This window comes from Orcinus orca, chromosome 13, assembly GCF_937001465.1.
Source record: "Orcinus orca chromosome 13, mOrcOrc1.1, whole genome shotgun sequence".
NCBI classification, from domain to species: Eukaryota; Metazoa; Chordata; class Mammalia; order Artiodactyla; family Delphinidae; genus Orcinus; species Orcinus orca.
In genome coordinates this window covers 72,770,731-72,784,739 of record NC_064571.1, presented here as the reverse complement: position 1 = coordinate 72,784,739, position 14,009 = coordinate 72,770,731, and the positions used below count along the sequence as shown (strand labels likewise).

Genomic DNA, 14,009 nt, shown 5'->3' with positions numbered 1-14,009 from the left:
AATACTTTGCTAGATGCTGTTATGGGGGAAGCATAGGGTTCTGTGGGAGCATATAGGTGGGTTACTCAGTCAAACCATAGCGGATGAAGAATGGCTTCCCAAAGGGAGGCGGATAATGATGTGAAGGATTAGACTAGTAAGTCTAGATAGAGGGCAAAGAGACGGCTGGTAGAAATTTGTCATTGCTACAAAGGTGTCCCATTCATTAATGAAATAGGTGTCCTCAACATTAGTGAAGATTTCAGGGATACCAGGAAAGTATGCTTTTGTCAGGTCAGTGTTGAAATATTAAGAGCCTACTTTTAGGTTTAGGTGTTACTAAAACAGTTTTTAAAAAGTAAAATAAGAAGGGCTCTATTTATATATAATATTGAAATTTCTATCAAATAGCACTTTCTGAGGTCTTGTATTCACATGGCCTACATACTTGTTATTCAACATTATTGTCACATTAGGTTATACTTACGGGGATGAGAGAGGGAAAGGCACAAAGAAACAATGAACTTCAGAGGATGGAAATGATGATTTGTGAGTTGGGGTGAATACCGCTACCACTATGTGCTGTTTATACATTTCCCTTTCTCTCATCATCCTTACTCACATGTGATGAAAAATTATTTGTTTGAATGGCTCATTGACAGTTCAATTTTAATTTGGTGTAGTACACTGCTCTGGTGGTTTGATATTGATCAACAAAATTGTATATATAGGAGATAAGATTTCTTTCCATCTTTTTCTAGTGCCCCTTCCCAATAAAACAACCTACCAAAAATATGGAAGGGAAAGATCACTCCTATGGCAAAACTGGGGTAAGAAAATGAGAATGAATAAAGAATTCCTTGGAAGGGAAGGGATATGGGTCTAGAAGAAAGAAGAGGGTGTTGAAATAGGCTATTGTAATGGATAAAATGATATCAAAAATTAAAGGAATAATGAATGAGCTTGGTCTTTAAAAACACCTCCAAGGCAAGCACATTCTGGCAGCCTGAAGAATGTGACTTGATGTAAGAATAGACTTTGATCTCCTACAGCTCATCTTGTACATCCATATGCGGACTGTGGTTTTTGCAAGAGCCGTCCCTGACTTGAGCTGGGTCAAGTGGAGCAGTTGATGTGGGTATTTGGAAACATTGAAAACCAGTTGTTGGGGTTAAAGCTGTTAGTCCCTGAGGGGTAAGCAGAGGGTAGAAAGAAAAAGGTAAAAAATGAAATCATGTTTGTGAAAGTAAATTCTGAAAAAGATACTTAGGAAAGTTTATAAAATGAGGTTGAAACTATGAACTTGTTTGCTGTGATAATAAATCTTAGATACCAGGACTGGCCAAAAACTTGAAGAGAGAAAAACAGTTTTAGGCGCCCCCCTCCCTGCTACCGCCACCCCCCGAAAAAAACCCTACCAAAAAACAAACAAACAAAAATCCTTTATAATTCTGTCCCACAAACCTATGTAGAAATCTGCGCTGTTTGGACCTTTATGGCATGAAGTTGGGGGAGGGTGGTAGATACCTTGAGCATAAAAATCATGTAGGTTCAGTGATTGTGGTGGTGTTGGGATATGTTGAATTCTTGGTGTCTTTGTGGGGAAGTATTTGTGCCTCACTGGGTTTATTTTAGCAAGGACTCTTAACTACCTTTGGGTACTTTTCTAAGAGTTTGTTGTGTTTTAAAGGGATTGTGATTGTTTTGTCAGGTTCAAAATAATTCTCGAAACTGGACATTATGGTCTCTCTACTCTCAACTTCTGGTTTTCCTCTTACCTTTATTCATTTTTTTCTCTCTCTGTCATTCTTTTTTTTTGTTGTTGTTACTTGATCTTCCAGCTTTAACTGCCCCCCTCCTTAAATATGGGAGTGTTTCCATAGTAATCCGTTCTCCTCTCTTCACACTTTTCCTTGATCATCTCATCTATTACATTATCATCAACATGTCCATGATTCGAAAAACCTTTATATCCCACTACTTTGGAGGTCAGCTGGATAAGATCTACTTGGATGTCATATTCATAATTAATGTGTACATTAACTGAATAACTGAATTCATTAGCTTCCCCCTCAGACATCTCACCTCCTGTAAACTCAGTCTTGGCTGAGTGGCTTTAATATACATCCAAACTCCCATGATAGGTCACTTGGTGTTTGTAGAACTTCTTTAGAGAATGTAATCCTGAATGTAAATAAAGTTTTAGCCAGAAAGATGCTTCATCATAGCATTGTTTTTAATAGCAAAAAAATTGGCACTAATCTAAAGTCCTGCACCACTGCCCTGCTTAAAAACTGACACACACACGCACATACACACACACATACACACAGAGGAATATTTTACAGGCAATGTAGAAAAATATTTAATAGCATGAGAAGTTATATATATAAATTTAGTGGAAAAAGATGCTCCTCATATGTACACTGATACCATAATCATTAAAACTATAAAAAGAACTGTGTGTCTATATTTGTAGAAGAATATGTATACAAAGGTTTGCATTAATTAATTCTAGATGGAACAGTTTTTGGTGATTTTTATTTTATTCTTTTCATCTACTTGTATTTTCTAGACTTGTAGAGTAAACATGAATTACTTTCATAATTCACACATGGAGACAATTTGGACTCTATTTTTCACCTCCAACTCTTGTTGATTTAGTCCAGTGTCTCATTCAACCCAGCTGTTGCTGCATTAGTTCAACTGCTCATTGTATCAGAATTAGACTATCATAGCAACCCCCTTGATTCCATTGCTCAGCTGCCAGAGCTATCTTCCTAAAAATCTTAACTGGTCAGGTTCTTCCCTTGCTTAACCTTTCCAGTTTAGGTAGCTAAATGTTAAATCTTACTCAGGAGTAGAGTAAATTTTGAATGTTTTCCCTTGTTACAGCTGACTCTGTATTTAGCCAACTCAGGATGTAATATAACGTTTTCTCTTAACCCTAACCAAGTCACCTTTAACCAGAGAGCAGATAGTCATGCCAGATTGGGGTTGGAGGAAGGGAGAAAGTGGGAGGGAAAATATGAATTGAACTCAGGTGTTTGCAAATCTTTGCTCTTTGCTTGTCCCTTCTGTTCTACCTCTGCAACCTGTCATATTTTGCCCTTGCTGGGTGGGGTTTTTGTTTGTTTGTTTTCTATTCAAAGGACAGTGTATTGGTTTCCTTGAGTATTTAGTCAGTAAGAACAAATAGCCAAATAACGAAAATCCACCAGTTTTAGTGCCAATTATTATATTAGCCGATCCTATTAGGAGTATTTATTGAAGCATGTCATGCTAATAGTCCCTGAGTGTAATTATACTTGCAGATTTTTCTTGCTTTCAGGGAGTCTCTAACATGTTCCAGATGGTTAAATAGGAAAGAGTAGACATTTTGTACTGTCTTTTCAATTATGATTAGGAATTTGATGTTACTTACTACTTATGTTAATGTTATTGCTTTTGTTAGATCTAAACATGAGAGGAATTTAAACAAAAAAAATTTTTTTTAAACTCTTCTACTATGGTCAACAATTAACAGGAGTTTTCATAGATTCTTTTCCTCTGTTAAATTGTTTAATTAATTTAAGCATCATTAAAATGAGATAATTGCATCATAAGTAGTAATTCATTTATGAATATAGTCCTTAATTTATTCTTGGAAAGTATTCACTTGGGTTTGTTTCAGACTTAAAATTACATGGTGAACTTTCTTGAAAATTTACATGAGACTGAAATAGAATAATTTTCCAAACTGTTGAAGGTTCTTTGACCTTTTCCACAACCTAATATGACCCTAGATTCAAAATCAGTGGGATATTTACTTTAAATTTTTCCAGTAGTAGTAGTGATGACTTTCCTTCATGTATTCATATTCTCTGGTCTGCCATTAACGGACCATCCAGCTTCTCTCATTTGCAAGGCAGTTTACCAAAGATAGGCTTATAGCCTTTGAAATCAGAACAGAAAAGTTACTAGAGCATAGGGATCCAGACCCATAATCCTTGGCTTCATTATGACCTTATGTTAACCAATTTGCTAACTGGTTAGTTGACGTGAAGAAATATGTTGTTTTCCAATAAGAGATAGAATACTCTGTCATTCACTTTAACAGCCTGTATATTTTCATAATGTAATTGTTGAGGGAGGACAAATGGTTCTTCCATAGACTGCCATTCTCTGTCCTTGGAGCGTACTTCAAGAGTTCTTGCAAACTAGAAAACAAGTAAAAAACATAAAAATAGAATACCAACATTATTTTTTTGGTGATGAATGAAAGCATACTATTCCTAAAGATTTTGTTGGGATGAAGGGAGTAGCTTACATTCTATATCATCCAGGAAGACACACTTCCTGTCAATTGCCTTTAAATATCTTTGTTCATTCTCACACTTTCCTGTTTCTCATTAAGCTACTGCATCTCTACCTCTTCTTGACCTTCTTTCCCCCAAACAACTTGCCGCCTCAGCCTCTTCAGACTCCTCAGTGCTTTTCCTTCATGCCTGCTCTACAAATTGTTTATAGTTTTTCCAGGTAAAATTCTTATCCTTCTATAAAATTCTTTAAATTCCTTCCCAGCAAGATCAAAGTTAGCCTAAACCAAGACTCAGAAAGGCATATCTTTGAGGAGATGCAGTTCATCTTGCAATAATAAACTGGCATTAAATTGGGATTTACATTTTCATGACTGTTGCCAAACTTTGTTATTTGGTTTGTTTAGCATGTGCAGCAAATGTTGTGATCAAGTTATTATTAACTATTCAATATTGTGAGTCTATCTGAGAATAAGAAAAATAATATGGACAAATTTAATTCATATTTTTGTGTGTTTTAAAGTATTATATATATTCATTTGTCTCATGTATAAAAATTTGATTTTATACAAAAATATGTTAAGATGGGATTAATTTTTAAAAGAATGATTCAGGGCTTCCCTGGTGGCGCAGTGGTTGAGAGTCTGCCTGCTGATGCAGGGGACACAGGTTTGTGTCCCGGTCCGGGAGGATCCCACATGCCACGGAGCGGCTGGGCCCGTGAGCCATGGTCGCTGGGCCTGCGTGTCTGGAGCCTGTGCTCCGCAACGGGAGAGGCCACAACAGTGAGAGGCCACGTACTGCAAAAAAAAAAATAAAGAAAGAATGATTCATACTAGGATTCCATTGAATGAAATATTTCAGTTTTACATATAAAGAATGAAGTTTGATTTATAAAATTTAGTATATGCAAGACCTTTCCAGGCATCAGTATGAGTTACATGTATGTGATGAAATTCAGGCTAATTAGGGAAAATACCTCTCTGGGTTAATGGTAAGAGATGATAACAAGATATTTGAAAAGCAGTACTGCTATGGATTCTATGATACTACTACTGTGGATTCTATGATAGTACCTGATACTATCTTTGATCTAGTTAATAACGAAACTAGAATTTTTTCTTACCCGTTCTTTGCAGTATCACAGCCTCTATCTCTTTCACCCACTCCACTTTTATCATGATGTGGAAAGAGTTGTTACTGTGATTCCCATAATCTTGGAGGCAGGGAGAATTTACTTATCCACCTGACCGCTTTCCTGGACTTTGATGCTTGAAACACTCCTGTCTTCTTCAAATATTTAGAAAATTGCGGTAATGGTACTTCAGTCCTCATCTTCCCTAAGGTTTCCTTTGTCCCCTTAATATACATCCGGTGGATTTAAGATCTCTTTGGGGACTTCCTGCTGCTGCAGTGGTTAAGAATCCGCCTGCCAATGCAGGGGACATGGGTTCGAGCCCTGGTCTGGGAAGATCCCACATGCCGTGGAGCAACTAAGCCTGTGCACCACAACTACTGAGCCTGAGCTCTAGAGCCGCGAGCCACAACTACTGAAGCCCACGCGCCCTAGAGCCCATGCGTTGCAACTACTGAGCCCACGTGCCGCAACTTCTGAAACCTGCACGCTCCAGGGCCCATGCTCCGCAACAAGAGAAGCCACCGCAATGAGAAGCCCGCACACCGCCACGAAGAGCAGTCCCTGCTCGCCGCAACTAGAGAAAGCCCGCATGCAGCAATGAAGACCCAACGGAGCCAAAAAATAAATTAAATTTAAGAACAAAGAAAAAAAAGATCTCTGTTTTTTTCTTTTCCCTTTGAACACTTTAACCACAGCACCTCAGTGTTTAACTGAACATAGGTACTGTCTATAGATTCAAATTTCATTTTATGTGTGTATGTGTGTGTGTTCCGGCAGCTTTCTAAGCAGAGCTCATGAATTTGCATTCTCCATAGGTCCAATTTGTTACTGGTTTCTATATTCCTGTGTCCTAGGAGGCTGTGTTAGGAATTAGTACATACGTTTATCTCATTTCCCCAAACCTAATGTATGACCTTACTCTGTTAGCTGACTCAAGTTCTGTTCATGGCATGATAGGTGCATGGTAGTAGTAGTGACAACTCTATTCCCCATGTGTTCTGACTCATTAACTGCGTGAGAGGAAAATGCTCAGCCACTCCAAGGAAGTCAGGCTGAATCAGTCTGGCAAAATGGGTGTCGAATGTAGAAGAGGGAGAACCATAGAGCAGTTTGACCTTTTAGTGCACATTGTCCCCCACCTGCCAGGTACATAGACAGTAATTATACTAGAATTTGACATAAATAACAATTAATTTTCTTCCCTTCTGGGGAGGACGGAGCAAAGGTAAATGCAATGTTAAAGTTCTTGATTCTTCTATGCCAGGGTTTTTCAGTCTTAGCACTATTGTCATTTTGGGTAAGATAATTTTTTTTTTTGCGGTACGCGGGCCTCTCACTGTTGTGGCCTCTCCCGTTGCAACGCGCAGGCTCAGCGGCCATGGCTCACGGGCTTAGTTGCTCTGCGGCATGTGGGATCCTGCCGGACCAGGGCACGAGGCCGCGTCCCCTGCATCGGTAGGCGGACTCTCAACCACTGCGCCACCAGGGAAGCCCTGCTCAGATAATTTTTGTTGTGGGCGCTGTCCTGTGCATTTTAGAAGGTTCAGCAGCATCTCTGGCCTCTACCCACTAGATTCTAGTAGCACTTCCCACCCCAAATTGTGACAACCAAAAATATCTCCAAACATTGCTAAATGTTCCCTGGAAGATACTGTAGGTCCCAGCTGAGAACTGTTGTCCTGCACTTAATGCACTTTTGATTATATGATGAGGACAAGTTCTTAGAAGATTGATTGCTTTCTATGTGCAATTTGATTATTTTGGCAACTCTAGAAAGCTGGTACCAATTTACATTCCTGACAATGGTGTGGGATATTGCATATTTCCTTAGACCCTCAGCAGTGCTGTATTTTGTCAGTCTTTTTAATCTTTTACCTATCTGATAGATGAGAAATTACTTTGCCTTAATTTTAGTTCAAACAATTAATTAGGTTGGATATTCTTTTCATTTTTATTGTCCAGTTGAAGATCATCTTATATGCATTGTTTATTTTTGTTCTTTGCCCTTCTTTGGCGGGATGTTAACTTGGTCGTTTGTGGGATTATGAGATTGTTTTCACTGTTAGGAATTTTTCACAGTTTCATGGTTAAAAATTATCACTTAAAAAAATTATCACTTTTTCTTTATAGCTTCCAGCTTAAATTTATAACTAGCTTTATGTTCATGTCTTTCCTAGTAGATTGAATTTATTGAGATGTCATATATAAGATACTCAATATATTTTTAGACTAAATTTAATGTAGAGGAGCATTGGTACTTCTCCAAGGAAAGAGTGAAATGTATACGTGCATGCGAGTGTTAGTGTGTGCATGAATGTGTGTATATATGTTTGTGCATGTTTACATGGGCACCTAAGAAAAGAAGGCTAAAACACTGAGCTGTAGGTATGTCTGCATTTGCCAGACATTGGAAGGATATTGAGAAGTTGATGGCAGGCAATATAGTTTCTTGGAATGCACCTGAAAGCTCAAAGAGAATATTGCTCTTAGAACTGGCAGAAGGTTCACTGTAAATATCCCTAGCCATATTCTAGAAGGTCAGACAAGAGATAAGGGTAGGGAGGGTTAAAAGGAGTTAGAGATGACAATTCAGAACAGTGATATAGTAAGGGTGTAGCTTAAACTTCATAGTGGAGTCTAAGTAACATAGAATTTGGGAGATGTAGGTGTAGGTTGGTGGGAGAGCCCAGCTTATATGGATTATCAGTTAAACTTTCTTACTTTTTCCATTTTTATCGGGGAATTTCTGTTCCTCAGTGTTCCTAGATATCATCTTATTTTCCTTTTCTAGGCTCTGGATCTTTTTCTTTGAAAGGATCTTTGCCGCCTTCCTTAAGAGCAAAGAAAGAGATAAGAAGTATACGTCCAGAGCAAAAATTCACAAAATATGGTCTGTGGACTCTTGGGGCCCTGCTTGGGCTGCCATAACAGAATACCATAGACTTCATGGCTTAAACATGCACTTGAAAAGAATATGTATTCTGCAGTTTTGGGGCATAGTGTTGTAAAAATGTCAGTTAGGTCCAGGTGGTTGATAGTACTGTTCAAATTTCTAAGTCTTTATTGATTTTTTTTTTTCAGAGGGGTCTGCTTCTATCAGTTGATGAGAGGGGGGTGTTAAACTCTCCAACTCTAATGTGTGTTTGTTTTTCTTCATTTAATTCAGTCATTTTTTTGCCTCTTTTATCTTCAAGCTCTGTCATTAGAGGCTATGATAGATAATAGGAGACCTTGAATGCTAGGTAACAAGAGTGCAAATTCTTTATGGAAACTGTGGAAAAGCCCTGTTGAGTGGTGACTAGGGGTGTGACATTGTGAACATGGAGCTGTGGAGAATTGTTTAGCAGGATGCGCTGTGTAGGCAGACCAGGAGTAGAGGTTAGATACGCTGGTAAATTGCCTCAGACTTGGATTGCTAACAGTATGGAGTATAATGATGTTATTAATGGATTGAATATAAGAAATGCAAGAAGGAGAGGTGGGTTAAACAGTCCTAAGAAACTAAGTAACTGGCAAAATACTAGTATGGTTGCGAATGATAGCAGTGTACTTAGTAGTGACTTTGAGGGATAATGATGAGCAATTTCTTTTTGGCCCATTAATTTGGGGTGTTGCCTGGATATACAAATATAGACATCATATAGGTAATAATGAGAAGCTCAAGATTAGAGAAAGAGGATAAGAGGTTCTTTCTGCTCCGTTTTTATTATACACATACTACGAAATCATTCATTTCTGAAATAATTTTGGGATTAAGTTTTTCTTATTTGTGGCCTCAGCTCGGATGTTACCCTCACATATAAACTCTCCTTACTCACTCAGTCTAAAGTAGCTCCCCTAGTAACTCTCTCCCTCAAGTTATCCAGTTTTATTTACTGATCTTTTCCTCCCATTTGAATGTGAGCTTTGAAGAGTAGGAACTTCATCGCTGTTGTTCAGTGCTGTACCCCAGCAGCTGGTACAGTGCTTATCACGTATTGGGCTCTTAAATATTTGAGGATGGAATGACTCTTGTCTGTTACAAAAGAAATGATGTGTACTGAGTAAAAGAAATAAAAAGAAATGTTTTACTATTTGGTTTTAAGAATACCTTGCGAATGTTTATTACCAGTTTTTTTAAGTCATAAGGCTAGGCCTTTGGTTATTATCCACTCCCCCACCCCAAGATATGTCATGTTACTAATGGAAAGTTCTAATTAAATGTAACCATAGATTTGCATACCTCATTACATGATTATAACTTTGTATTCCAAAAAATGGAATTTATTAAAACCTCTAAGCACATATCCTGGTCACGTCTCTATTTTAAAAGATAATATGTAATTTAGAAAGATCATAAAAAAGAAAGAGAAATAATCTAGATAGAAATAGTTTTATCAATTAACTTTAGTGAGTATCTATCCTTGGCTACCCTTGAGAGGTACGAAGAGGTAGTAAAACCATCTTTGTCAATTGACAGTGTGGAGGGGTAGATAGTGCACATAGAAAACTGTGTAATGCAAACATTCATCTGGTAACATATGTACCAATTTTAACTGTTACTAAAAATGATCAAACCATTGCTTTGTTTTAGGCCTTAGTAAAATGCTATTTTCTAACACATATAAATCACGTATTGGGAATTAAAATCTGATCTGAGCACCTTGCTATAATGTTTTAGACATTTAAAATAGCTTAGTTTTGGAAATTCCCTGGCGGTCCAGTGGTTAGGATTCTGGGCTTTCACTGCCAGGGGCTGGGTTTGATCCCTGGACGGGGAAAGATCCTGCAAGCCGCATGGTGCACCAAAAAAAAAAAAACCAAAAAACACTACAGTAGCTTAGTTTTGATAGTCGTCGACAATTGCCTTCCAATTTAGTAGAGTTGCTCTTTAGGAAAGAACTAAACTCTTGTAGTTAAGGTGTTAAGTTTCATTTTTAGCTCTTTGAGTGTGGACTCTCTCCAACACGCTGGTGTTTTCTCTTGCCTTGTGGCAAAAACAGAGAGGTAAATTATATTGCAGAATGCAGCCACAGAAATAGGCGTTACCCGATTAGTAGAGACTAATCTAGTAGTTTTACTACTTTCAGCATTCTTTCCTCCCTGTGTTCTCACCTCCAAACCTTTGCCTAATCCCTTATATTAATAATCTAGTATACCTCTCCCCGAGCCTCTGATACTCCTCTTGGATTTGTTTAGAAAGACTTGTAATGTCCTTTGACAAGTTTAATGATCCTCATTCTAAGTTTTTAACTGCACTACCATTCTTGAATTAGAACAGGTTCATTAATTCCACAAATTAACCTTTTAAAAGGTTAATATTTGTATACCTACTGTGTATACCTACTGTGTGCCCGTTAAAAAATATACACCTGGCATCTTACAGTATAGTGAGGGAGACTGGTGGTAAACACAATCACACAAACGAATATGTAAATAAAAACAGTGAAAAATGCTAAGAAGAAAAAGTAGAAAGTGCTATGAAAGTGTCATGGAGGGCTGATTTTGATTATGGGCTAAGAGAAGTAGAATTTTAGTTAAAGCTTGAACAATGAATAGGAACTGAGCAGGTGAAAAAGGTAGGAGGGATTATCCACAGCAGAGAATAGTAGTGAAGGCCTTGGAGTGGGGAAAAAAGATTGGGGAATAGAGAGGAACTGAGGATGGATCAGTGTGGCTAAAGTGCAGTGTGCTGTGAGGAGAGGTGGCTATGTCATGAGTTTTGGATTTTGTTATATGTGAGATAAAACTTCATGGAAGGAGTGTAAGCAGGAATAGGGTAGCGGATTTGTATGTCTGTGGATTGATGATTTATTTTTGAAATAGACTAGATGGGGCTTGGTGATTAACATATTATAGGTTGTGAGAGTGGAAAAGATTTCAAGGGTGACATCTGAGTTTCTGGTAGCAGCAGTTGGGTGGGTGTGAGGTGCCTTTTTTTTTTTTTTTTTTTTTTTTGGTGTGGGGGATAGGGAAGAGTCAAGGAAAAGGAAAACGGAGTTTAGTTTGTAACTCCTTAATAAATAGGCAGATGCTTGCAGGAATGGAGCTTAGAGTAGAGCATTAAAAATAATAGGAGCATTCTTTTGAGAATAGCTTGTCTCCAAAATAGATGTGTTTATACTATATCCAGAATTATTAGTATTAAAATCCACTAGTCTAGGCTTTTCAGTGTTTATCTCTTTAATGTAAATGTAAAAGTAGACGTACGAGTCATTAATATTTTAGATTCAGTAGTTGATATGCAGGCAGTTAAACACACAGTTTTGGTTTTAAGGTTATAATCTGCCTTTTTTTTTTTTAAAGGGGAGCAAGAAATAGAAATTAAGATACAACAAAGTATTCAGGAATTGGCTTCTTACTGTACTTTAAAAAAATGATTTTTTTAATCTTTAAAACTTAGAATGTAAGTATTAGTATCTCCGTAGAAGCAGAATGAGAGTTAAAAACAAAAGCCATATGAAGGTACATACAGTTCCCTGAATATGTATTACTGAAACGAATAATTAAAGAAATGCATGATACCTTAGTCTGGCAAAAACTAAGGGAAAATATGATGGCTGCCATCATTTATTAGAAAGGGAGCTGCTGAGTTGAACAGATATTAAACTTGGTTGGCTATGGTCTATTTATTAATCAAACACTTCACAGTGTTTACCATGTGCCACACTGTCCTAAATAACTTAAGTATATTAAACGTTTAGTCTCCTAACAACTCTTGAGTAGGTACAAGTATTATCCTGCATTTTGTAGTTGAGGAAACTGATGCATGGAGAGGTTAAGGTCAGAAAGTTGGTAATGGAGTTGGGCTCTGCAGTCCATACTTTAAACTATAATGCATTACTACCTGGGTTGTAAGAAGGGAATGTGGTTGGCTTTAGGCAGATGAGGATAGCTAAAGCTCAGTTCATTTATTTCACAAGTGTGAGGTTTTACTGTATCAATACACTAGAGTTTACTAATCCCTGCTATTAATGATGGGCATCTAGGTTGTTCCTGTTTTTTGCTCTTAGACACATTGCTAACATGAACAGTTTTCTTCATATCTCTTGTTGCATATGTGCATGAAGAATTTCCTTGGGGTCATGGTTCTCTTTAGTGCTGCTTCACGGTAGAATTCTTGCCACTTACCAAGATCTGTTTCCCAGCTAGTGTCCCTTTGGAACTCTTGCTCTTACCATAGAGCAACATTTTTCATATCTTTCCAACATAATACAATTTTATCTTCAAACAACACCCATGAATTTACCCAGATTTTTAAGACACCCCAAAAATTGTGTGCAGAGATAAGTATTTTTCTGGAGAGAGATTGCCAGGTTTTCATAAAAGCATTTTGTAATCCTAAGAACAATGAAGTCAGCCTTCTAAAAATTAAAGATTAACAAGGAAAATTAAGTAAATATTGTCATTCTATTAAAAAAAAGTTCTGTCTTTAAAGTCTTCATTTTCTTCTAGACCTCTTCATAGATAGTGTTAATAAGAAAAAGCAACTACATACTATAGAGAAGTCAAATAAATACATATTTTTAATTTTTTTAACACTAGTAGGGATGGCTTGATTTCAAATTTTATTTAGATCATTTTTGTCTTTGATTTGGAGAGTCTGACTCTTGTGTCATCACTAATAGGAAAGTAAGTAGCATCATTTTTTTCTTCATTCTTTCAAAAATCTTTCAGTCTCCCAAGGAAAAAAGACTTATTTCTTCATACAATTTTTTAAGTGCCTTTTTCTTTCTTAAAGTTTATTTGGGGTAGAATTCATAAGAAAACAGATGTTACTATAGAATCTTAAGTCCATTTAACCAAAATAATTTATAATTGCCACTAATGTTAATGGTTTATTTATGACAATCTACTATAGGATGACTTGACAGCAGAGCTAAACTAAGCTATTAATCCCAGCACACTGGGCGTTTTGGCTAACGTTATCCCTTTCTCTCCTCATCAAAAAGTATATCATAAAGAAGGAAAGTTAAAGTAACTTTATAATAAAGATAACCTTCAATCTGCGCTAATTTTATTAAGTAATTAATCTATAAACGTTGTAATTTTAACTGTTATTAGTAACAAGTTCCTTTCATCACACTTTACAGTTAATGTATGTGGGAGAGAAAATCTACTGCCCTTAGAGGTTTGAGAGTTTCTTTTATTTCCTTACAGAAAAGAGAGCATTAGACCACAGCTTCTTTTGACACTCAGCAACTGTTACCTTATGAGATAATGGAAGATGGATTGTTTTTTCCTGCTTTCCCAAAGTCACAGTCCGTGATATCAGCTACCAATAGGTGTATGGAGAAGTGTTCCATTGGTCTAAAGCTGACTCTTTTTCTGAACTTTCCTGATTAACTGTTGCATAGGACTTGCTGCCTATCGTTAATTCTGTTTCTGGCAGATAATTCTTGATATTATTGAGTAATTTCAATTGCTAATTGGTTCTTGAGGATGTCAGCATGGTGGATTTTAAAATTCTCAAAAAGATTAAGGCGTTAATAACATACTTGAAACAAAACCTTAAAAAGATTACAAAATAACAGGAAGATTAAAAATAAATAAAATATTAAAAATAGTATCATAGTATTTGATTCCAAAGAAATTAATAGGTTGAGCACACATTT

General features: G+C 36.9%; 1 protein-coding gene across 8 annotated transcripts in view; it reads left to right on the top strand.

The window, feature by feature from the left end:
• The window catches only part of NCOA1 (nuclear receptor coactivator 1), a 262,175-nt gene that overhangs the window by 123,746 nt on the left and 124,420 nt on the right, over positions 1 to 14,009 (top strand). The window contains exon 2 of one of the 8 annotated variants that reach the window (XM_033425291.2): positions 741 to 809. The exons of the other annotated variants lie outside the window; for them this stretch is intronic. The gene's annotated coding sequence lies outside the window, so the exon portion shown is untranslated. The remainder of the gene's footprint in view (positions 1 to 740; positions 810 to 14,009) is intronic. 8 annotated transcript variants of the gene reach the window in all.